Raw genomic sequence first — 22,164 nt, forward strand, 5'->3', positions numbered from 1 at the left:
TTAAAATCAGATTCTTTCAAAAGCTTCAGCTGGGCTCCTGTGTGACAGAAATAGCATTGGTTCCTAAACACAGAGCAGGGATTTATTTCCACGGCAGACAGCGGTGGCTGAAGAGGAGTCACCGTAGTGTGTCAGATAAATAACGTGTGTTTCTAACATTATTTTTGCACTCTAAAGCCCACAAAAGTCATAACGACCTTCAGCACAATAAATCTGGAGAGTAGGTTATAGATTTAATATTTTAGCTCCTGGATAGCTACTGTGAAAGAGATATTAAATGGGCACTCTGGTGGATCAATGGGCTCTCAGGAGACGTGTCCCTGCTTGGGCAGGCGCTGACCTGGTCTGACCAAGGCGCTCAGCAGACTCCTGGGGAGCTCACTTGCAGCCCCGTGCACTCACCTGGACTGGCTCCAGCTCTTGCTGGGGTAAAGCGAAATTTCAGTGGTACATTCACGGGGTCACCGTATTCCTAGGAGCAGAGCACATGGATATTTACACATAGAACCTCAGAGCAAGCTCTCGGCAGCAGTGAAGCATTCGCATACCCATGTTTTCACTAGGGAGCCAGGATTACGTGCCTTACCTGGTGCTGCACTAGAGTATGAAACAAGGTGAGCCCTCACATAGCAACTTCTGGTGTGGCAGGGAAGCGTCTTGTTTTTTTTCCTTGAAAAAATTTAGATCAGTGAATTCTTTAGAAACTTTGGAAATTCTCCCTCTGGAACCTCTCAAGCTATTTTCTCGAGCTGCCTGTCCCCGAAGGAGAGAAGCAGCAGTGCTTTCCATGCTACACTCCTTCCCCAAGGCTGATGGCCGGGCTGGGGACCGTGCTGCTGTCTGCTTGCAGTACACAGAACAGGCTGAGCTGAGCCCGCGCTGGGGAGAGCATGGTCCTCACAGGCCTTGAGAATGGGGTTGGTGATGAAGGCTGTGTTTCTAGAGCTTCCTCTCCATGAAACATAAAATACCAGATAAACTATGAAGAAACTTACAAAGAGAGAAACCAGCTGATAAGCAGCCCAGTGTCTCACTCAGCACTTGCGGTCGAGGTCCTCGCTGGGCATAAATTGGTCTAACACCATCAGATTCACTGGCAACACACTGACCTGCACCATGAGGGCTGGGATTTTGGAAGCTGTGGTCTCAGGTGGGGTTACGGTTGTTGCTGACTGTGAGAGGTATCTCTCCTTGAGCTGGGCTGGATGGGATATTGTGGTATGCTGACAGAGCGAGTGAGGGGTCCAGCAACATCTCCCCATCTCCTCTTGCAAGGCATGAGCAAGGTTTGACCGGGGCCATTTCTGTTCTTGTTTGCCAAATGTGCTACTTCTGCATTTCCATTACATCAATTATAGCCACAGCAAATATTTGATTTCGGTGAAACGTGAAAGGAAAGGAAACTACTGTTCCTTCCTGGCTCCAGGTGGGCTGGATGTGAGCTGGAGTAAAGGAGATGTGGAGAGAGCCGGGGAAGCAGCTCTCAGCTAGTGGATGAATTGGCATGAATATGTATGAGACTGTAATTGGCTCCCACACGTAACCAAGGTGCCTGAAGGCCCAGGCGTCCTGGCTAATTGTTGTAGACAATTAATAACTTAGATTCTGCTAATTCCATATCGTGCTGTGCAGCTCATTACAGGAGCACAGAGTGAGACTCCGCAAAAGCTGCTTGGAGACAGGGAGCACTCGGGGGTTCCGGGCTCAGGGGCAGAGAAGGTCACAGCTGGCCTGGCACCATTCGCACCTCAAACAGCAGCGAAGAGTGGTCGTAGATCACAGCCATGGCAGGAGACAGTGACCCTCAGCCTGCCTGCCAGCCCTTGGCTCCGTTTTGAGTCACGGTGAAGGAGAGCTCTCATTCCTCACCTTCTTGCCTCTCCCAGGAAACAGGAGCTGGATAAGAAGCCCCTTTGGTAGAGCACAGAGTGAAACAAAACACATCCCTCTCCTGTGGCCTGGCTACATGCAGACCCTTCTTGTGGTGATTCCATAAGTCAAAAGCTTAATGAGACTCCATTGTGTCCCACCCGCAGGGGTCTCCTCCCAGCTGGATGACTGGTGGTGGTGTACGACTTCCTGAAGCCCATTGCCACTAAAACCAAGTCTCCTTGAGAGGAAATACCAAAAATTGTAGGAAGGGGATGTGGCAGCTCCTCAGTTTGCTCTCTGTTGCAGGGCCTGGAGTAGATGCAGACAGTGCATGTGGGAGGACTCGTGCTGGTGTCAGCGATGCCTCCTGCATGCCCGGGGGAAGGCTGCTATTGTTCTCAAGTCAGACGGTTTTATAAATAATCTGAGTGGTGATGGACCCTGGTTTTCAGAATCTAATAAGGGTCACTTTGCTGGGTTTAATGCTGCATGTGTCACAGCAGCATTCATCAAAAGCAAACAGCACCTGGGAGAGTGTGGCTCCCTGGTGCCGGAGCGCCCAGGAAATGGATGATGTTCCAAGCCGAGACTCTGCAGGCAGCATGGCTCACATTGGGTCTGGGAGCAGCTGGTTTCTTATGGTTTTTGAATAAGCACCTCCATTAGCCACCTCTCCCTGCCCCTGTCTCTGGCGTTTGTACACCTGGGCTTGCTGGGTTTTTAAGTGCACAGCTTCAGTGGCTTTCTGTCTCCTATTCCTACTTTAACTTTCTCCTTTTCCCATCCTAAATTTTTCCCCAGAGTTTCATGCTAGACATAAGATATTTCTCCCTCTGCAACTTTTCTATCCATCTTGCACAAATTCTTCAGCAGGGATTATGGGGGCTGGTGCTGTGCTCTAGCTATCCTCTTCTGCTGCACCATTTTTAATCCCCTCACTTCTCTCCTTCACTCTTGTTCTCTTTTGGCTGTACTCCCTCCTGTACCCACAAATTCCCTTGCTTTTTCACTTTCCTTCCTGCTCTTCTGGACAGCCAGACCAAACAGAAGAGGTTCTGCAAGACCACAGTCCTACCTCTGAGGGCTGCGATGGATTCCGTGTCCCACAGATTGGTGCCAGGGCTTGGATTACAAAGAGGATCCCGGGAGGGATTCTGGATGCCCAGTTCAGGGGCAGAGTCATGTCAGTTACATTGGATAGTTGTAGGGATCCAAGTAATGACAATTCTAAAATGTAACTGCAGGGAAAAATGGGAAATAATTATAAATGAATGAATGTAACAGACTGCTGATGGGCACTGGTAGAACTTTAATCTCTGGGCCTTATTAAAGTAAACATCCCCGCCACCCACCAGTTCTGGCCATTGTCGCTGCTTTGCCATCTGTTGTGGGAAGGCTGGCTGGACAAAATGTCCATAATTTGCAGAATGTCCTCAAGCGAAGCACAGTAAGAAGGTTTTTGGTCTTCTGGCTGTGAGGAGGCAAAGCTGGGCTCTCACTTACAGGGAGGAGATCTAGACAACTTCCTATGTAACTCCTTCTCTTTTGAGTTTCAGAATTTGCAAAACTTGGACAGGATTTTATGAAACTCTCCTCATTTTTCCTCGGGGACAATAAATTTCCAAAACCTCCCATGGACTGCAACTTTGACAGAATAATTCTCTGCCAGCACCTAAGGCAGTCTGAGAAGCAAAATAAACAAGTAAAACCCAAGCCACACACACTGCCTGAGCTTAATGCAAATAAATCACAGAAGTATTAAGTTCAATTCTAAATCTCTCTCTCCATCTTCCTGTTTTTCATGCTGTCTGTTTCTTGCCTAAGAATATTTTATCAATCCACCAGTCTGGGTTTATCTACAGTTCAGCTTTTTCCTGTAGCTCTGTTTTGTCTGTCTGTCTGCCTGCTTGGACTTCTCACTTTACCTTTACACTAATAACACTGTGTTTGGAAATAGGGGCATGCCACCGAAAGCAACTACAAAATATATTCCCCCAGCTTCACCTCCCAAAGGACACTTTTTCCATTTTCAGAGACCGGGGACTGTCCTGCAGTGATGGTTTGAGTTCCCATTTACAGCCACGTGCCCTACCTTTGGCCAGCAGTCGCTCTGTCCACCCTGGAGGCAGCACGGCCGGGTCTGTCCCCACACTGCTGCGGCCCCAGTTCACAGCCAGCCATATGGACCCAAACCCACTGACACTGGTGGGACAGGCTCTAGCAAAAGGCCCTGAGCCACTGCAACAGGCAGAGCTGCCCTGCCAGAGCCTGAAGCCACCCTCTCAGGCAGAAACCAAGCCACATCTCCCCTCTGCCTGGGCTGAGATGCTCAGACACGTCCATGGCCCCTGTACCAGGCATTTTCATGGTCCCTGGGAGAGAACCAGCACAAGCATTGGCTTCCTCACCCGTGGGGTGGAGCAGCCTTTCCCCCACACCAGCAGCTCAAGCTGGCTGATGTTCAAAGGGAAACACCTGCATGAAGCAACATACAAAGCATCGCTGCGAATAGGTGGAGGGTTTCAATTGTGCTCCCTGTTTGCTTGGGATGTGAAAACAGCACAAGCTTTTATTTCTGGTACAGCATCTAAGGCAGGATGCAGAATGCTAGGTGCAAGGGTCCGGAGATGAAAGAAACACTTAGCTGCTTAGCTTCCCAATGTATAAATAGCCAATGCTGAGATAGCTACGTGTACTATTTTAAAGTGGGGACAAAAGATTTATTTGCCAAGCGGTTACCGTACAGAACCCCCTACCACTGGGTGTTTGCATATTCAGCCATATGCTCCATTGCTAGGAACTGGCCTACCTCTCTGAGGTCAGAATGGAACGGGATTGATTTACAGCAGCTATGAATCCGGCCTGTGTTTCCCCACACACACTTCTATTTTATTTTTTTTCCAGAGAAGTGACATTAACAGGAAAAATACCTGATACAAATGTGTGGAATTGGAGTGTCATCTTCTCTTGCATTAATCATTAGGCCAGAATGTGCCCAGGGTTTGTACATGTGAGCTGGAACATTTCCCACATGCTGCTTATGGTGATTTACACCAGGAGAGAAAGTCACTGCTTTTCAGAAATCATTTTCCTTGCTAGGAATTTCTGACCTAGAACCTTCCTAGGAATGTTTTGTTTTCCAGGAATTTTCTGACCTAGCACTTTTTTTTTTTTTTTCTGGGAATTTTTTCTGTTTTATAGGAATTTTTACTTTCTGGTAATTTCTTACCCACAGTCACCTTTGCAGGCTCTCCTGGTTCTCCAGTAGCCAAAGAGATTGGTAACATTTCCAAAGCGGCAGTGGGTATGCATCCTTATTTCAGCATGTGAATGGTTTAATTTGGTTTCTTGTCTTGCTTTTTCTGACTCTTTTTCTGTTCTGGCTTCCTGAACTGGGCAGTTCTTCCACCTGATTCTCAGAAGCATTTTTATACAGCCTCTACCACTACACAGAACCCTCTGATTGTCCCCACTGCAAAGCTGGTGGGAAAGGAGTAAGAAAGTGCTTTGCTTAAGCATATTTTATTTTTATTACATCAGAAAGTAATATCTGAAACCCCAAATATTTCAGCTTAAACTAATATATTTTGGGTTCCAGACAGTGCTTCGTAAAGATTTGTGTTTCCTCTGAAGAGCTGAATTTTTTTGCTGGCACAGTAAAACATTTCTTGAGAAGCTCTTTATTCCCATTTAGGTATTTGGAAACAAACGGCCAGGTTTGAAAAGCTTTGAGCACTCAGAAATTCTGTTACAGGTGATGGGAGCTGCAGGCCTGATGCTTAGGTGTTTAAATATGGATTTGAAAACCTACCTTTGGGCATCTGGATTTGAAAATATTGGCTTTTTATTACCAGAATGCCCTGACTTTTCCCTGGTGTGACTGCTGCTCCCGTGGCGCGTTCCTCCTGCAGGAGTTTGCCTTCAGCTCGTTTCTGAAATGCGTCAGGACACAGAAGGCTTTGCGTGACTTCTGTCAGTGACACAGCGGCTGAGGGGACCTGCAAGTGGTGCTACACGAAGGTCAGGCAGCTGCCAGGGCATTTCTGTCAGCGAAAAGCGGTTGAAGAGCTCAGCTAACAGCACTCCCTCCGTGGTGTCAGGGGACTCGGGGGACTGGCAGTGGAACACGGCGCTCTTTGCCTCTCCTCACCAGTTAATATTCTCTCTGGTGAGTCATAAGTGAAGGCTAGCGCGAGCTGGCTGTGATTTTTGGCCTCTTTGAGGTGACCTTGTAGAATGAAGTGAAGTTTCTAAATGCCAGATTCAGCAGCCTTCCCTCGGTGCTGCACCCAGGGCAGAGCACGGCTGAGCGCAGGGGGAGCAGGCACCTGCAGACTGCGGGTGGCAGAGGGCAGCTCTGAAGGGGCACGTTGAGAAAACACCAGTTTACCCTTTAGGGCTGAGAGTTCACAAACACTGGGGGCTGAGAGTGATGAAGGCAGCTGATCAGGAGAGGCAGCAGTGAACAAATAAATGGCACCCCAAACCTCTCCCACCACCAGGCTGTAGGGAAGGGAGCAAAAGGCTAAAGGAAAGCCAAAGCAGAGAGAGCCAGAGTGACTTTTTCAAGGTCCCAGAGGGATTCAATGGCAGAGCAACAACGGGAATAGAGGGGTCCTCTGACTGCAATGAGCCTCAGACCATCCTGCCTCTGTATAGACTATTATTTTTGTGTATATCATTAATAATTTGAAGAAAATCTATCTATAGTAAGAGTTCACATTACGTCTCCCTTTCTGTGCTCAACTCCTACTATGATTTGTATGGTAGAGTCTGTTTAGGAACAGCTCTAACTAAGGGGCAGATAAAATGGTATTTGATGCTCTACAGGTGGATATGAAGAAGAAGAGAACAATTGTGGAGGGCTTTTTGCATACTCTGGGGCTCAAGGAATAGGAATAGGAATAGGAACAGGAACAGGAACAGGGATAGGAATAGGAATAGGAATAGGAATAGGAATAGGAATAGGAATAGGAATAGGAATAGGAATAGGAATAGGAAAAGTGGAGCAGCATTCGTGAGAGGAAGACCGTTAAGAACAAGGCAACACTACGCTGATTCATTGGTCCCTGCAGGGAGGCAGCTGCTGCATTTGTTCTGCTGGCTTCCACCTCGGAGTGACCTGTAATGTATAACGTCACCAGGAGGCATAGAAATGGCCTCATCCCTCTCCCCTTCCCTACGTCCTCTGATGAGGACGCTGAAATAAGGGAAAGGATGTCATGTTCAAGGTTGCATAGTGAGTCAGTGGCAGAGCTGGCTGGGGACAAGCCTCAGGACTTCTCGAGTCCCTGACCTGCATCCACTGTGCATTCACTGGCACGAAGCAGCTCGGCTAATCCCGCATTCATTACAAGACAATAAAGCTTTGCTGCATGGGCCTTTTTTTTTTTTACAATGTCTCTCAAAACCCAAGACTGATTTGCATTTTAAAACCACCAGTTACAGCTCAGGAAAATGCTATTCAGTAGTTCCCAGAGCTCAAGAGTAAAGATTCTCTCTCAGTTGTTCTCTCCCGGTTCTTCTGCCTAAAATATATTTTTGTCCAAATTGTACGATACTTATTGCTAATGTTTATATCATGAATATTCAGGATGTCCTGGGGCTTCGAGACTCCAGTGGAAAGGTGAGAACAGGAGGCACGGCAGCCCTGATACTCCTACACTCCGTACACGCAGGGTAGAGATGTCAGGGTGAGAAGACTTGTTTGGTTAGGATGCGAGCTCGGGGATCCTAATGCAGTCTGCGAGCCTTTGGGGAGTGCTGGTGAAACTCCATTAAACAGAGCAGCGAAGGCCTTTTAAACAAATAACTTCCATAAAACCATTAACTTCACTTAATTGCAAGGAAAATGCCCCACGCTCAGTGGGGTTGCAGAATACGCTTCGCCTCTCTTTACTTCTCTTTCTTTTTTTGTGTGCAATCTGCAGCCGAGCCTTCCTTCCCCAGAGACCTTCCGAACTGGGGCAACATCCTGCCCCCGAAGCTGCAGGGCTGCACCTGTCAGCAGCGGCAATTTAGGTCTGCACGTGCGAATTCCTGCTGCTGCTCGGCTGCAGAAAAACCTCACCCTCCCGCGCTGAGCTGCACCCCGAGCCCGTCGGGCAGAGCCAGCCTGCAGCTGCGCTCCCTGCCCGAGCCAGGGCTGGCTCCAGCGCCGTGCTGCTGTGCATGGGGCCGGGGCACGCTTCCCTTCCGCTGCCGCGGCTGAAGGCTTCCCGGCTCACTGCTGTTCAGATGGTGCCATCTGGCTCTCGTGAAATGCATGAGAAATGGTATCCAATAAAAGAGGGGGCTGGCTGGCCGCGTGCCTTCGCCGCTGCGCTCTTTGGGGAAGGGATTGTTTCTGCATCTGGGAAACATTTAGCATAATTCTGAGCGCTGGTGTTGCCTGAGGAAGAAATAAGCGGCTGGCAGTTTGAATTCGGGCCCGACTCGGTGGCAACCAGAAGCTGTTTTGCTCGCTCAGGTCAGGGCTGAGGTTTATAAATACATGGCCCACAGAAACAGTTGGTGATGCGGCTCCGTTAGCTTTGGGGACAGGCAGGAAACATCGCTTTCCCTAATGGTGCATTGAGCAGGACGACTGGGATGGGAAAGGGGAGGAAGAAAGGTCTGAGTTCCTGACAGGAAGGCACTAGGAAACAAACGGCAGCACTTCAAAAGGGCTGCAGTGTGAGGGATATCTCCTACGGAGCATTTTCCCCAGTCATTTCCTTTGAAAACATGCTTTACCTGCTGCTGAGCGTCCTTTAGGGACTGCCCCCAGGAGCTGCGGGGTGAGGGACGGACCCGCAGATTCTCCCGGGACACAGCTGGCAACTGATGGAGCAGAACCTCTCTGACTTTGGGGGCTATTGCCCTTTCTTTCTGGGTTTCTTCCTTATTTCCTCCCCACTTTATTAAGCTTACTGATGTAGTCAAACAGCCTTGCTTTGAGCCCTGGCCTGAACTCAAATGTAAAGCAGGCACATGGAGAACGCTGCTCCAGTGGGGTAGGTCTGAACTCAGCGGGCTGATGCTGTTCCCAGCTTTGCCACCTTAAACCCCGCTCACCCCTAAGCGCTTGATGTGCAGTGACATTTATGGGGTGAGCCCAGCCCCACAGATCCCAGCCCTCATCTTGTCCCTGCTCCCACTCCCTCACGCACACCCTGGGATCCTGACACTTCCCCCTGCCAGCCAGGCACGCGCATCCATTTATGCAAGCACTGGCAGCCCTGTGTAAGCTCCAGGGATGTGCTGGCAGCCTCTGCCTGCACTCACACACACATTTCACCTCTCCGAGCCCAGTTCCCAAGCCAGCAGTGGTGCCTAATAGGAGTTCAGTTACACAGCCCCTCTGTATGGTGTGCTGTTTGGTGCAAACCAGGAAGCCTTTCAGGCAATCAGACAGTAATAGACCTTGTGGACGCTGAAAGTCCCCCAGATAAAATTTACAAGGCCTGAGAGAGCCTGCCTGGCATTATTTAACGCTTTAGTAATGAGCACCTGAACAGGCAAGATTGCCTGGGTAGTTTTATTCTGCATAGATGAGCAGTCAGAATTTCAAAGAGGGGCCATAAATACAAGCATGCGGAATGGCCGATGGTGTCTGATGTTGGCGTGGAAGGCGGTTGTGCTGAGGATATGAGAAGGTTAGAGAGCGGGAATAGAGGGGAAGATGTTTTCCCTCAGCTTCCCAACTCCGAAAGGTTTTCATTAGCCAGGAATGCCGTTAGGTCCAGCAGCAATCCTTTTCCTGCCTGCCTGTGACCGTCTGCCTTTGCGCACGTGCCCCGGTGGTTGTGAACGCACAGCTTGCTCAGGCAGGCTGCAGAGCAGTACTAATGCCTCCCGGTGCCACATGTGTGTTGGTGTCCCCGCGTGGTTAATGAGGATGTGCATCCGTCTGCGCGCTAGGTGTTTGCCTGTGCACATGGCGGGGTTACTGCAAGCCACAAATTATGCTAATTCTTTGTATACGCATTTGTATTGTTAGCGAAGGCTGTAACAGAGCTGTGAAACCATTTTGTACGGGCATGAACAAGAAATGTAGCTGCAGTTTGGTACAGGTTGTGTTTATGTGCACTGATATTGCTGCTCATGTACGGTTCTAACGTGGCTCTGAGTAAAACACATTCGGCGTTGCTGATGTCAACCAGTAATGAACCACTTTTTCATTTTGGCAACACATACCATTTTGTTGAACACGTTTGTGAGGCCTGAGGAAGGGAAATGATCGTGGTTAGAGGCTGATGCTCTCTGAGCACAGAGGGGCAGGGATGGAAGCGTAAAACCAGCTATGAGAATTTCCACTTTTTGCTAAAACACGCACCATCTGGTACCATCTCCCATCTCCAAATATTTGAAACCTTTTATTTCCTGCCAATGCAGAACAAGAAGAGACCGAAATCACAGAAGGTGCCATAGGGTGGGACTTGTGACTCTCCACTCAGCCCCATCCCATCCAGGTGAGTGCTCCAGTACGGGGCTTTCCGAGTGTTGTGCGGACTTCTGTGTGTTCCTGGAGGGATATTTAACAGACGGCTGGCGTTCTGAGTGTCTGTGTACTGACAGGGAAAGGCATGCTTTTCATGTAGGTGCTACCATAGCACAAGAAACCTCTAGTCCAACTAAGGGCTAGCATAGCTCTGTGGCATGAGTGTGGCGGAGGAAGGTGCCGTGTGCGTTCATGCTGTTGGAAAATCATGAACAAGTTCTGAAAACTAAAGCTGTCAAGTCAGCGTACTTCTGTGTGCGGAGAGGAGAGTGGTACGGATCATCTGTGAGGTGTGCCAGCACCGTTGTGCCTGCTAGCCCATGTGGGCATTGCAGGACTTCGTGCAGCGCGTGCTCGTGCGACGAGGAGAGCAGGGAGCAGAGGTGCGCTCACGCCTGCGCCTGTCTGTGCCTGGAGGGCTGTCGGAGCGCTGCCGAGAACGGTGTTATTGTCTGTGCGCTCGCATGCAGCACCGACTGATAACTCCCTGCTGCTTGCTGGCTCTGCCGTGTGATTGATGGAGCGCTGTCCCTCACATTGGCGTGGGCTCCACTCACATCGCTGCCAAAGTTAGTAAAAGCCATTTTTGCCTTTACTGTACACTTGCGGTTTCCAACAAAACTGCTAACCCCTCACCATCACCTTCTCCGCAGAAACCCCCAGCATTGGCAGAAATGCACTAAGCTGGTGGAATGCAATTTTACTTCAGGAGCCTCATTAAATTTGTATTCCTTGGAGCCCTACAAGGAAGATGATGGTCCGCCTTTGTCTGCCTGGCTTCCTGCTCACTTCGGGTGATGCATCAGAAGGAACACAATGCCTCTGGCACCAGCCGCCTGCCTGGAGACAGACGCAGGTGACAGGCCTTTTTTGCTGTGCTATCCCCTATTTGTTATTTAATTGACAAATCTGTCTAAAAACCGGAGGGGGGGGATATTTTTCCTAGGCACCGTCAACACTCAAATAATAAGCAAGAGAATTGGGCAAAGCGCCCTTAGGTCACCCCTGTAATGCAGCCTGATTAAAAGCCGTTCCCATCAGGTGGTTGGGCGGCAATTTACCGACATAACCCAACGCTTGCAGGAGTCCACGCTGCGGTAACAACAGGTCAGTCGGGCGGGCAGGGCGAGGACGGGGGAGCAGAGACTCGGCTGTTCTCCTCTTGCCTCCAAAACCAGAGTGAGTCACAAAGAGCGCGCGATAAATAAATGCCAGACCGCAGCTTCCAGCAGTCATTAGAGACCTCCTGTCAACACAAAGCGAAGCCCCCGTAGTCGGGGATGTTTTTATCGAGGACTCTTCGGGAAGCCGAGGTCTGTAGTCCCGTTAGAGGTCCGGCTGTGCAGAATACCTCTTAATACCTTAATTAGGGCCAAGCACGAATATAGAGGAGTTTCCCCAGCAGCCGGCGGATAGCCCTGCCGCCTCCCATTGAACGCCTCCTTTAGCTGAGGATCGCAGCCCCGCACGGCCCAGCACGGCGCACCCCGATGCTCCCCACCCGGAGCACCCAGCCGGCCGCCACCTGCCCCAGCAGCACCGCTCCCGGCTCGGCACCTCCCGCACCGCTTCGGGGCCGTTCCTGCCGCAGGGACCCGGGCGGTCCGTCCCGCTGCCCCCCGCCGGGACGCCCCTCACCCCCGGGGTACCGCCGGGCCCCGCAACCCCGCTCCCTCCGGAGGCCGCGGCGGCGCCGTACCGGGGCCGGGGCGGGCGGGGGCCGGGCCCGGGGCCGGGTTTTATAGCGCGGCCGCAGCGCCGCCCGCAGCCCGCAGGGGCGACAACGACGGCGGCGGCAGCGGGAGGGGAGCTCCGGCACCGCTCCGGCTCCGCTCCGGCACCGCTCCGGTTCCGCTCCGGTTCCGCTCCGCAGCCGCGGGGGCCGGCGGCCGCCCCTCGCCCCCCGGGGGGGGGGGGGGGCTACGGCGGAGCGGCGAGGAAAGGCGGCGGGGTGAGGGCTGCGGGGTCGGGGAAGGCGGCTGGCGGACGGACGGACGGACAGCCGGACGGACAGCCGGACGGACAGCCGGACGGGCGCGGTGCTGCAGGGCGGCCACCCGGCCCCGCGGTCCCTCCCCGGCATCGCTGCGAGCCCCCGGCTGCTGCCGCCCCCCCTCCCCCGGGCGGAGGTGAGTGCTGAGCCCCGCTGGGCGGCCGGGGGGACCGGGGGGGGACCGGGTGGACCGGGGGGGGGCCAAGAGGACCGGGGGGGGACCGAGGGGACCGGGGGCAGAGCCCCCTCCCGCTGCCCATCCATCCCCTCTCTGCCCGTGCGGTGCCCCCCGGGTAGGGCCGGTCCCGGGGCGCTGCTTACACTCGCTCCACTCCCCGCCCCCCCCCGCTCCTTTCCTCAGTTTACTTCTTTATTTTAACCCACACGCACTTTTTTTTTTTTTCCCTGCAAATACAACGGATAAATGCCTCGGTTGTGTGTTTAGCCAACTCTCCCTGGAAGCTCTGGAGAGTTCATGAATATGCACAAAGGAGAGCGCTTCCCGGGGAGGCTGCCTCTATAATGAGCTGATTGAGCCGTGCCTGCAGCGGGGTTGTTCTCCTGGGGGAAAAGTTGGGCGCCAGAACTGAGCAGCTTTGTGTCCCCGGCTCTGGGGAGGGTTGGCCTGAGTCCCTGCGGAGGAGCAGAGCCAGCGGAGGCGTCCTCCCTGCTCGGGGGTGTTAGCGGATCCAGCCCACATCCCATCCCTCACAATAGCTGGTGTCAAAGCTTTTTGCAGAAGATGTGTAGGGAATTGTGTACCTCGCACATGTAGGGTAACCTTTCCGTTTCATGCTGGCTTGTGTAGAAATTGGCTTCTCTTACCTAAAAACCCCAGGTCACTTAGCAGGGGCACTGCACAGCTTGGCAACGGCCCCCACTGCAGCCCAGCCCAGGGCCCTTCTTGTTCCAGGTGCTCTCCAAAGACACCAGCAGAAAAGGTCCCAGAGAAAAAGCAACCACGTTCCTTCCTACTCAGCTATGTGATGGCCAGCCGAACGAGTAGGGCATGGTGCCCCTGCGGACAGATCTGAAACCACTTCAGGCACTTGGACAGGGTGGGAACCGCTGGGATCTGAGTGTTACTGGAAACCTCGGGGACAGAGGAATAAAGGTGGAAGCTCCAGGTCCCTCAGGCAGGCACAGGACGTTGCACCTGCGGTGCCTCCGCATCCTGTGTTGCTTACACTTTTGTTTTGTGCACAGGCACAGCAGTGTGCTGGTTAGCAACCTGAGCTTATGCAATTATTAGGATAGCATTTTGACAGTTGTGCTGAGTCTGTTAAGATTTAATGTAATATGCAAGCAAGTTCTTTTAAAACGGGGCCGATGCATGCCCGCTTTTGTGGCACAAGACAAGCCTCCAGTTAAGTGGGCTGAGGAGCTGGGTACTGGAAGAGAAGTACTGTTGCAATTCAAATGACAGAATAAACACACAGACTCTGTGCCCACGAAGCTATGCATGCATAGACATCAAGGCCGCTACCCAAAAAGCTCGGGGGTTTTTTAGAACAATTTTCCCTTGAAAATTTGGGCGAGCTTTTGAAACTAGTTTTCTATTCTCACCAGTAAAACTTTGCTCAGGGGACCCCTCTCCCTCTCCAACAACCTTATGAAGTGTTGATAAAGATATTATCCACAGCATCAGCTCCCTTTGATTGCTCTCTTCAGCTGTGTGTCTAGATGGAAACCTAGCAACACAATAACTGTATTGAAGGGAGACGTTTCAATAGCTACACTTCTTTTATCACGTTGGATGCATCTTCAGAGGTTAGAATCATCAAGTCAGTCTCTTTACCCCTTTGGAGCCTTGTAGTTTGATGAGGCCCTGAGCCTGAAATAAAACAGACATGAGCTAGTGAAAAAGACAACCAAAATGGAAAGAAAATGCTTAATGTGATAAAAAGATACATCCCCCTTTTCTTCCTGCTGCCCCTTTGAAAAACTGCTATATTCTCATGTGGAAAATACTCTGCTAGGAGGGGAGAATGCCCATTTAATAGGAAGTGATTCAAGGGGAAACTCACCATCAGTGTTTGTGACTGTTTTACCCTTACACACGTGGGGAAAAGCTCAAGGACAGCTGGCCCAGAGCAGTGTGTAGCAGCACGGTGTGGGAGAACCAGCCTGGCATTGGGGAAGGAGCATCAGCATCGTTCCAGCCATCCACTGGGGTGAAGTTTATGACTCAGTTTCTGCAAAGTACAGGGCCAAATTCATCCTTGGGTTAAATAAATAAATAAACTAAAGGCTGGTCTATCTAGTTTTACCTCACTGGCAGTATTCTGGTGGTCTTATCTCTGCTGACAAGTGCCCTTGTTATGCCTTCTGTCTGTACAGCAGTGGAGTAAGGCTCTGTTATAGGCAGAGTGACAATATCTGACTGTTCCCCTGTGTGTTCTGGGGGACACAGAAATGAGGGTCTTCAAACTGGTGACATCTGTTAGTTTTCAGGTGTTTGGGGAGAATGCCTTTGCCAGGTGCCAAAATTTCTCAAAATACCCCATGTTTCCATGGCTTCTCCTCCCCAGATCTTGTGCTTTTTAAGCGGTAATGAATTAAACATCACAAATACCTTTGTCAGATGGAAAGAAAAAGTGATTCTGCTACAAGATAACTTTGAACACTTCTGTATCTGTCATTCCTGAACTGTCAGCGAGAAGTGTTTTTAACATGCTGTATTGTGCAGGAGTTTGTGGGGGCAGCAGGGATATGCGGGTACGTGTATGTAACTGTAGAGCTTAGGAGCGTGGTAGGATGTGTGCATTTTGTATGGCACTGCAGGAGGATACGAGTACAGTGTTACCATTTTGAATCCAAAAAAAACCACAGCACATCTGAAATCCTCTTGTGATGCCAGTGCTCTGAGATAAGTGCTGCTTATACAAGACTTGCCTGTTGGGTACGAGTACTTAGTAAGTAAGCTTGACTGAAACTGGAGAGGGATCAGAGTTCATACCCTGACAGCATATGGAAAATCTGGATAAGCTGTGATTTTTATTTCTGAAGTTTGAGCAGGTCCTGCTGTGAGTCCCAGGGACTCTGGGTGATGTTGCCGTGATCTCCGTGCATACCAACATGCAGTAAATCCTGGCAAGGCTCTCTTTAGCACGGAGCGTTTAGCATTCAGTTGGTTTAATCCTCTAATCTTATCAAGCACTGACATAAATGAGGACTGAACAGATTAATTCATTTCAAAAAATCAGCCCCCATTTTATTCCTCCGTGTCGTGGACAAATTTCTCTTTTCACTTACCTGATTGGCTTGTCTTTTTTTTTTAGCCATTGTTTGTGAAAAGTATCCAACTATAGATTTAGGCTCAGTGGTGAAAGGTACTCGGTAATTGGCTCTCCTGCGACGTGACTTTATCTGCTGTCTGTTTCTGTAGCCTCGGGTGATTTCAGGATCCAGCCAGCGACATGGTCTGGGAGCCTTGGTGCTGGGAGGTGCAAGGCTGGCACAGGAGGGAGCTGCTGGGGTGCGTGGGCACTTGTTATATCCTCAGTGATGAGCAGGCCGCTTGCTGTTAGGGCTTTTGGTGCCAGTGAAGAGTGGGATGTGTCCTTTGCCTTCCTCCTTCCACTCACCTCCCCGTTCCCCATGCACCGAGGTGTGTGCGAGCTGCCATCCAGCTCCGTGGATGTGTGGCCAGGGGCAGCGTAATGTGTTTCCAGGCCTTGTGATGAAGCTGAACGATGAAATATTAGTTTCTAGCGCTCCCTTACGTCTCCCCTGTGATACCACAGAACAGGCTATCTCTTTAAATGATTGATTTCACACAGATTTACTCGAGTTCATTCATCCCGATGCAGCTTTACCAGGGTGGATGTTCTCTGAGGTCTAGCCTCACTGCTGGCTTTTGTACGGGCTGGATCCTGCCTCCTTTTCTGTTGCAGAGGAGGACCAGATTTTGTGAATAGCTATGCTGCATTCAGTGAGATTGTTTAACGACTACAGTGCTGTGGTGCCTGTGACTCAGACTAATGCAAGTCAATTTAAAGGACAGATTAAGCGCAGTGTGGGTATGGATTGCAGTGTCTGGCCCTTAATGAATAATTCAGGAGTGTGGAGGAGACAGTGTAAGAGTTAAGTGCTTCGTCCAGCTGTAGGTGCAGTCAGCAAGAGAGTTTCCACTGACCCCAGTCCACAATATATTTCGGCTCGTGGTAAACTGTGAGTTTAAGTTGTCCTACTGCTTGGCAGTGAGCATCGAGTGCCAGCTATAACACCTGCCTGGATTAGCACCCGGTAGAACAGTATTTCTGACCCTACTGCCGATCACGCTGTCATTAGCTGTCCTCTGCAGCACCAGGAGAGAAGTTTTGAGATCTCAGCGCTGCTTCTGAGTCATACTCTTCTAGTGTTGAAAAACAGGAAAGATTAATAACTGGAGTGCCGCACCATTAACGGGTGGAAATACAGATTAAACAAACAAAAAAAAAAAAGTTAGGCAAAGCAAGTTGCAAAGGTGTAATTTTTGTTGCTCTGGGTTGGGGATGATGCCCTCCTTTTGCACGAACCAGGTGCTTGGATTTCACCAGACCTGGCTGCACTTCACACCTCAGGGTCCACTTGTGCCTGTCCTGCCAGGGGCTGAGTGCAGGCCACCTTCCTGGGGGCCCCTGCTGCCTCAGAGGGGTTTGCTTTGCCCCTCTCATAAGCCATGCTGATGTTTTTTGATGTAGCATCACTGATTTTTTTTCTTCCCTTAGAGAGTCAGAGCATCTCCTCTTTCCTGCTTTAACTCTGGAAGCCTGAACCCCCCGGGCAGGCTGTGTTCTTGTTCTCAGCCGCAGCCCCTGGCAGTGCAGCAGGTCTGTGGGGACGCAACCCCCCGCAGGCAGGGCACCCGGACGGGGGCTGCCTCCTGTGCTGGGAGCAGGGCTCACAGATGGCTGCAGCCTTGAGCACCCGGCCCTTTTTCCTGTTTTGAGCTCTCTCTGTTTGCTGGGAGAAGAGATTTGGGGAACAAGGCTGGGATACTTTCCCCGCCATCTGCCTTAAGGCAGCAGGCTTGCGAGTTGGCACAGTCGGTTCCCGATCTCTGCCAAGCTCTGTTAATAGAGGAGGACTCCTCCAGAATAGAAGGCACGTTGCAGAAATAGTGCAGAAGGGGGAGAGGCCAGTGTGGTTGGAGGGGGGTGAAAGACATCCTGACAGACGTCTGGTTTTTAAACTGCTGCTTCTCCTGTCTGTCCGCTGCTTTATGTGGGAGAGTCAGAGGTGAGAGTCGTTTATTTTCTGCCTGGACCTCAGGGTGCGGATGTCATTGCTGCTGGGCCTGGCTCGGTGCTGTGAGCTCACTCCCTGTGTGAACGCAGTCATGTCAGTGAAGTCACTTTGCATTTGTTACTGGGGGCATGAGCCCAGGATCTACCTGCTCAGATGACTGCATGGATGAGCTGCGGTAGGTTCCAGGGCCAGCTGCTGCCACATGTTTTATTCCACTCTTACTTTGCACAGCAGGAATTTCTTTGACTTGAACACAGAGTAAACAGCGTGCTGGGAGATCTTGAGTTTTACTCTGAGCTCACTTGGCTGGCTGATGTTGGGCTAGCAAGTCAGAGTTTCTGATTATTCATCTATACATAGCAATATATTTTTTAAAAATAGTAATAATACCATGCATTAAATTGTACTTTCAGTTCCAGGATTATTTGGCCCAATACGTTGCTTCTTTCAGTCTGTCTACAAAAATATATTCTAGCAGCCCTGGTTCCCCTGCTTCCCCATGTTCTTAAAAGATCTGTGTTTGCAGAGCAGCAGCGAAGAAGGAGGTTCGTGTGTCAGCGTTGGACTCTGCTGAAGTCCTCCCTACTGAGCATGGGAGGAGCTGGGGAATCTGGTAATTATAGCAGGAGATTGGGAAGAATTGGGTCCTATTTTTGCTCTGCCACAGATCTTGTGACTTTGAGCAGATCTGGAAGGTCATGGCAGTAAACATGACTGGGTTTCAGATGCCTCAGTGTCTGGGTGCCCAGCTTGTGTCAGTGTTTGCTGGACTTGTAGGACCATTGCTGTTCCCCCAACAGCAGCTAAACCCAGGAGCTATTTAACAATGTTAGTTGTAACTTGCCTGGTCTGTATTTAGCTTCTGTCAAAGTCAGCAAAACTTATGGCTGAATTCCAGCAGAGCTGGAGCTAGATTGTGGAACCTTGCTTAATTCATTTGTAAACTTGCATATAATCTGACCCATTTCCCTAGAGGAATGAGAGAATTGGATCTGATAGGTGTTTGCTAAGGCTTTATGCAGTCTCTGATAGAAGCCGGAATCATACGCAAATGCAAAGTGCTCTTTGCTCCTAGGGGGATGTGCTATATGTTGACTTGTTTCTTGGCTCTGTTTTATACCCAGGAGCTGGGAATGAATTGCTTTTGAGTGCAGTATTAAGGTCTGTGGAGACAATTTAAAAATATATATAGAAATCCTAATCCTCTCTACTGCTTGGGGTACTGCTGAACATGCAACACGCTTGATTCCCTGAATCGAATCATTTGTCTTTTTGTTCCTCTTTTTAACAAGGCAAATGAATTCTCGAAGAAGATGGGGCTGCAAACTCCGATTTGAATTAGAGCCCAAGGGGCTTTTTAACTGTGTCTGAGAAAAGCCCAGAGCAGCCCTGCCTCCTGCCTGTAAATCAAACCTGGACACACACTCTGTCCTCACATTTCCTCTGCTGCCTCTCCTCCCAGCCCTGCACACCCTCCCACTTGCTTTCCAACTAACAACTCGTGCCAAGTTTCGTCTCCAAGCCAATTTTTATGGCTGAGCTGAAATGGAAAGGTGGTCAGGCCCACAAGAGCGTGAAAGTGACTCAATAAAACAGTGGGCTCCATTTAAACTGAGGGTTGTGAGTCCGGACAACATAGACAACAGCTTGTTTTGAAAGCTAAATCTATGTTGCTGGAAAGCGTGGGCTAGTTCTCGAACCATGCAGAACGCTGCTCTTCCCAGTGCAGCCTGCCAACAGTTGCAGTTTCCAAGCTCAAGGCCCAGGCACTGCAAACTGCAGTTTTGCAGGACCCACTGAGCATTTGTCAGTGCCTTGCACTCCACTGAGTGTCAAATCTACAGGCGTGCTTTCAAGCGGAGTGCCTCAGAAACTGATGTATGTGCTTAGAGCCATTTTTTTTCCACGTCAAAATTGAGTTTTTATTTCCCAGGCCACTCCTCCCCATCCTAACCCTTACATCTTAGCTCTGATGGTTCCTGTGGGGCTCTTTGGGACAGGTTGCAACTGGGCAACTCACTTGTGGTTCTTTGGTTCCTTTCTTTTTTCTGTCACTGATGTCAATATTCTTGTGCACAGAGCATGGTAGAAACATTGCAGCGTCATAGGGAGCTATAAAACACTGTCCTATGACAACTAGGAACAAGATTCATCAGCAAGTAAATGTTTCATCCCCTGTGGCACTGCTTAAACTGAAAATAAGGAGCTTCATTCCTGTAAATCTGCTACATGGAACCAGTTCCTTGGTGAGAGTTGCCCTGCAGTGACTGCAGAGTTCGTAGCATAGGTTTCTGTGTAAGTGGTACAGTATTGACCCTATTTAAATTCCAGTAAGAGGGAGCTATGCTGTAAGTAGCAGAGAGAGATTAAGTTAAGACTGTGATGACATTTCCTTTACAGACCTCTCGCTATTTCTTGTATTTCTCCGGTAGCATGCAGTGATGTGTTGTGGGGGAGATCATCCCTTCTGGATCCGAATCTTGGCACACATGAGGCCAAATCATCCTGCATATGCACCACCTGCCTACATTCCCATCAAGTCAGCTATGCTGCACACCCCGGTGTGTTTGCATTTCCATGCCTCTGACTCGTCTGGGAGACGACTGCAGAAAGTTTGCTCCCATACTCAGCCAGCTGGGCCAGAGGCAGTTTCCAAAGGGCCAGAGGCCGTTCCACTTCAGCACGGGGCAGCGGAGCTGAGTCCCTCTGGAAAGCATTTTCCAAGTGCCTGGGCAAGAACAGACCATGGTTGTTTGTGGAGGGGGATCCCAGGAGGCTTTGGGACAAAGCATATTGTGAAAGGATGGAAGATCGGGTGTCTCAGGCTGCGGGATACGAGAGCCATTCTGAAGCAGGTGATGTGATTTGCCCCAGGAAAGCTAGAAAAGCCAATTGCCGAGACACAAATCCTTCCTGCATTTTTGTCTCGGTGTTTTAACTGCAGGACTTGCTCCTGCAATTAGCACAAGTAACATATCAGCTTGTGAACGTCTGGCTGAGAAGTGAGGGAGGCAGTAAGGAACTGGGAATCATTGCCTGAAATGCTCTGATCGTTTGCCAGATGGCAATCCCTTGGTAGCCTTTGGGCTGGATGATTGCCCTTCACAAGTTCCTGAGCTCCTGCAGCCTGCACGGCTGATATTCTCTGAATTTCTGATGGCACAAAGGGACAAGGGTGGTGTCTGCCTCTTTCTGAATGCCTGTGCTAGACTTAATCACACTCCTTGGGGTCTGTGCTGGGAGGGAGGAGAAGGGGGGAGAGAGAAGGGACACTGCCGCTGCCAGCTCTGTCCTGGTGGCCTGTATCTGTATCCTGTACGCACAGCTTCGCTGGGAGCTGCTGGCAGCAGTATTTCCCTCCATTGCTCAGGGACTAACAGGAACCAGCTCTTTGTTGTGGCTGCTGTCTGCATTAGGAAGCATCCTGGACTCTCCCTGAGATTAATGTGTCATTAAAGCCTGTTTGCTCATTCCGAGAGCCTGCCCCCTCCTCTGCTAACGGTCTGCAGGACTGTGCTCACTGAGCTGTGGTAACATTTAATGTGAGTTTCTGCATGGTCGGTGCAGCTGGCAGCACGCTGTAAGTCCTTGTACTGGCAGGGGACCTGCTGACATGCTGCTCAGGCACGGAGGCATCTTGTCTCGTCTCTGCAGCCTCCTCTTCCCCGCAGGAAGTTTTCCCCCTGCCCTGAAAAACCTCGTACTCACCCAGGTCCTGCTCTGGAACCGTCCGCTGTGGCACCTGCGACTTTTACAGTCTTTGGGTTTTACATTTCTGCTTCCAGAATCCTGGGAAGATGAAAAAGCAGTGCTAATTAATCTCGTTTCAGAAGCACCAGGTTTCAATGGGAGGAGAGCAGTTGGCTGCATACATTTCAGGGAAATGGAAGTGGGGAAAGTAGGAAAGATGTATACCTGTTGAGCTCCAACTTTCACTACCTACCAGCAACTTTGTGAGTCCCTCCAGTAGTTTCTCCATGGGTGACAGTAGAGCATGGTTTGCAGTTCCTCCCCTCCAGCTGTAGTGACTGCCAGGGGGAATTGTCCCCAAAACCCAGGCCCTTGCATTCTCAGAAGAAAGAGGCTGTACCACAGATAAGCTCAGCTTGGTGCATGGAGCTGGGAAGGTACATGAATGACCTAAGTATGTCTTCTGCTCCCTCTTTTTTATGGAGGAGACTACAGCAAGACTCATCCATCTTTCATACCGCTATGTGGAAAGCCCTGCTGAAGAACTAAGTCTGACTGAAATGCCGTGTTGCCGTGTTCCCACCACAGATGGCAGTCCTTACAGCCTTCCTGTTGTGAATTTGGCATTTGCTGATGTCAGTAAATTATAGCAGCAAAAAGGCAAGACCTTTAGATCCATCAGAGTGAAGCAAGGAAGCATCTGGCATGAGGCACTCTGACCCATATGGCTGGGACATGTGCAGATGGGACTTTTTGCCTGCACCTCCTTTTCCCAAAAGGCCAGAGCATGGTGAGCAGAGCTGGCTGAGGACACTTCAGGTAGAGGGGAGTGCGCCTCACAACACGCTCTTTTAACCTTAATTGTACTTTTTATGTTGGAGTGGCAAGAAGCAAA

The 22,164-nt window shown here is 50.4% G+C and overlaps 1 protein-coding gene across 9 annotated transcripts in view; it reads left to right on the forward strand.

The window, feature by feature from the left end:
- Positions 1–22,164, forward strand: part of DISP3 (dispatched RND transporter family member 3) — a 142,284-nt gene that overhangs the window by 88,152 nt on the left and 31,968 nt on the right. For 2 of the 9 annotated variants that reach the window (XM_040533859.1, XM_040533857.1), the window contains exon 1: positions 12,196–12,483. The exons of 6 other annotated variants lie outside the window; for them this stretch is intronic. The gene's annotated coding sequence lies outside the window, so the exon portion shown is untranslated. Of the gene's footprint in view, positions 1–9,314; positions 10,326–12,195; positions 12,484–22,164 lie in introns of those variants that run through there. One more of the 9 variants, XM_040533860.1, reaches the window with a different exon arrangement.

The sequence above is a fragment of the Cygnus olor genome, chromosome 21, assembly GCF_009769625.2.
Source record: "Cygnus olor isolate bCygOlo1 chromosome 21, bCygOlo1.pri.v2, whole genome shotgun sequence".
Taxonomy (NCBI): Eukaryota; Metazoa; Chordata; class Aves; order Anseriformes; family Anatidae; genus Cygnus; species Cygnus olor.